Source organism: Melozone crissalis, unplaced genomic scaffold (genome assembly GCF_028551555.1).
Source record: "Melozone crissalis strain CALT ecotype California unplaced genomic scaffold, PUWL_Pcris_2 ptg000077l_1, whole genome shotgun sequence".
Lineage (NCBI taxonomy): Eukaryota > Metazoa > Chordata > Aves > Passeriformes > Passerellidae > Melozone > Melozone crissalis.
The window spans coordinates 1,470,478-1,474,301 of NW_026535854.1; positions in this window are offsets into that span (position 1 = coordinate 1,470,478).

Sequence of the window (3,824 nt, forward strand, 5' to 3'; positions counted from 1 at the left end):
CAGCTCCTCTGATCCCTGAGCACCAGCTGGAATGCAAGGGCATTGATTTCCTGCTCAATTCCCAAACACAACACGCACTGATTCCCTGGGCTGCCAAAAGACACGGGAGCCATTAACCTTGAAAGTGATGTGTTTCTGCCAGTGCTGGAAAAGGGCAGCAAAAACTGAGAAAAAGCTCCCCGGAGAAAGAGAAATTACACAAGGCTTCTCCTTCGAGCAAACAAACAAATAAACAAAATATGAAAGTGTTACCTACTCCAGTGTCTAAAGCACTTGGATGCACTGAAGAGATGTCTGGCAGGGAAGCAGCCCTTGTGCTGAGCAGTGGCTCTATGGATCTAAGGCAGGGATCTATGGAAGTCTGCCTGAAGGTCCCTCATGAGCCCCCATTGTCCAGGTTAAAGCTCCCTCGGCCCCTCCTCCCTGGCCTTGTGCTGCCCCCCCTTGCCCAGCTCCCCTGTCCTTCTGTGCACACGCTGCAGCCCCTCCATGACTTTCTGCTTCCCAGGGCCCACAACTGCACACAGCACTCCAGCTGTGGCCGCAGCGCTGCCCAGCACAGGCCACGCTCCCTGCCCTGCTCCTGCTGCCCCACTGCTGCTGGCACAGCCACCGTGCCCTTGGCCTTCTTGGCCCCCTGGCCCCACGCTGCCTCATCTGCAGCTGCTCACAGCCGCCAGCCCTGCGTCCTTTTGGCCCACGCAGCTCCCCAGCCACAAAGGTGCCCATTTCACTTCAGGTACAGCAGGCACCATTGCAAGACGGTCTTCCTGTTCTACAACGACATCTTCTAAGTAGATATCATAAAGTGTGATAAGAATAGAATTGTAAGGCACTCTGACTAAATCAAAATGGTCTAATTCAACTGTACAGGAAATTGCTCTTAAGTAAATATTCCACCCTATCTGCCGTCAGCAAGCAAGGTTCTCTCTGCAAAACTGGATTTGTAGTTCTTTAAAGCTCTGAGATGGAAATTTTAAAATATCCACTTATGCCTTTGTTATTTTCATTGCAGGCGTGAAAACTGATTTTCTTTCAGCCTTCCTTGCTGGCCCTCTACACTCTATTGCTACTGACCAAGCTCTCAGCTTCCTCTACAATTCTTAAGCACCAGGAACATGAAATGTTCCTTTCTCACTCACCTCAGGGTCAGCACTGCTGAATGCACACTTCAGGTGACCTGTAGTGGGAAGGGAAAATGAACCAGATGCTGTCAGAAAACTGCTTGGGCTGCTGAATCCAACAGAAAAGTCAACCCAAACAGAGAAGATTTCCCATTTTTAACATCCCTCCAGGAGACACCTTTCATTCACACAGCCAGCAAGGGGTCAGGACAATATTCTTGCTTGTGCCTACACTTCAACCTGTTTAGCCAGTAAATGAATACAAACATGACCAAGAAAATCCAAATTGTTCTTTAACACTCAATGCTCCTGTTCTAGAAAACACATAAATGGCTTTTTAAATCCACTCCTTCAGGTCTTTTTTTTGGGTTTTTTTTGTTTGGTTTTTTATTTTTTTTTTTAATCAGTTGCATGCACTAATTCTCTTTAATTTGCTGGAAATGCTTGCCCAGAAATGCTTCCTCAAAATCCCCTCTGAGCTGTGGCGGACACTCACTGCTTTAGAGTTTACATTTCCTTGCAAAGAGAATCACTAGTTAAGCACTTGGTAAAGGGTCAAGTTAGAGAGTTAAATCCTTTCATGACAAAATTTAAAAAGAAATTAGCTTTCCCTGAGTTCTGGGAACAACTGCAGAGATTTTAAAAGGCATTCCAAGAAGGTCTGCCAGTCTGCATTTTCAAAGCTGTCTTGCTTGTCCCAGCAACCTGAGGAAATGACAGACTCTGCTGCCACAGACTCTCCCGTGGAGGGAACGGAAGCCCTGCAGGTTCCCCTGCAAATGCTGCCCCTGTGGCTACAGACACCCCCTTTTTAGCTGAACCTCTTGGCAGGAGCTTTACCAAACCAGTGGCATCCTAATGCTCTTTCTCTTTCAAAATCAGAAACTCAGCCACCAAGAAAGAGCAGGAAGACATAGAAAAGCCAGGTTGGGATACACCCTAACCTAAGTAGAATGGAAAACTCTACTTACGTGCAAAGTGGGTAACATAATATGCGGAAAAAGAAATGCCATAAGCAGCAAAAGCTGCCCTGGCCAGATAGTGAAACATTGTTATTTTTGAAAGTTAGGAAAATAGATGAAACAATGCTCTTGTCAGTGGGCAGCTACCCACTGACAAAGGTGCCAATCAGGAAAGTTCTCCTGAATCTGAGCCAGCACTAGGGCTGCTCTGACACTCAGGCCTTCTGTGCACCAAGGCAACCTTCTGATGCCACTATGACGATGTGGCAACCATGCCCTGACATCACAAAGCAAACGCTCCATGTTGGTCTGTGAATTTATGCCAAGCAATAACCAACCTTCCCTACAGCAAACACAGAAGAGCCTGGGAAGTTTTCCTCTGTCACAAAGCAGCACAAATTCCCCTCATGGGCCAAACCCTGTTGTTCAGGGGATCCAAGAGGAGCTCCAAGAGTGCCCCAAGCACCTACAGCCTGTACCCCAGCTGAGCACTCAGATGGGATACAAGCAAAGGAAACCAGACCAAGAAAATGGTCCACAGCCCAGGGCTCCTGTGGATGTACATCTCTGCCTTTCTTTCCCTTTGGAAGCAGTCAAACTGGCAACTTGAGGGGAAACCAAGGGCTTTGTGGAGGCTGCATTGCTCTGCACACACCCAGGCCACCCGTGGCACAGAGGTTTGGTGCCTAAAAGGATAAACCAGCTGGAAAATGTTTCATTTTGACCTTTCTTACCTGCTAACAGAAGTTGCCAAAATGAAAGTTTCCAAGCAGGGCCTGATCCCTGTTGCCAGCTCTGGGCTAGAAAGGAGGCATTACTTTGTTTCAGTGGTGGGTGCATAGGGAATCACTTCCCTAAACCCTGCACACCCAGCAATCTCACCTACCCGTTTTGTATCCATGGATCTAAGACATATTCAATAATTTGCTGAAACTCATAGGCTAAACATTACCTCAAATTTATTGACATATTTCAATCACTTCTCAGAATTTACTGACATGAGAATAGGAGTGTCCTGTAGGTCCCTGCTGGTCGTTGCCACAGGTTCAGGAGGCGATCCATGCACAAAAGAACCTAAGACACAACTGAGCTTGCAAAGCAACTTTATTCCATTAGTTGCAGTAGCAAATAATACGTACCAACCCCTGGATTCCCAAAAATCCGCTGAGCAGGAGAAGGAGATGAAGCGTGGTGCTCGGCAGCAGGGGCAGTTAGGCAGTGCACTTCCAGGACATCCCCTGGATCAAAACGCTGTGCATCTCATCCTTCTCACCCTTCCAGCTCAGAACCAGGCCTTGTATCTCCTGCTAAGGATGTGGAATTTTCCCAGTTACAGCACCAGCTCACACATGGCTGGCGTGTGAGATGATGGCTCAGGATGACTCCATGACGGCTCCATTGTTCCCCTTTCACAGCTTGACTGCCCACCGATTGACCAATACATTGTTTCTCTTTCAAGGGTCAAGGTCCCCCATGTTAAACAAGACACTTTCCTTCACTGTCTTGTCAACCTGCTCAAACATGGATCAAATATGGCAGGGCTTCGGGCCCGTCTCTGGTTCCTGACACAGTTGTTTGGGAAATATTCCCATTCCTCAAATTCTCCTTTGGTGGTCAAGAGCCTCCTAAAAACACTTTCTTCCCTTTGAATGCATTCCAGCTATGTTCTTAGCAGGGGCACTCTCCTTATTCTCAAGGCCAAGATCGCCAGTTGCACACAGTAAGCATTGCAGTGGGG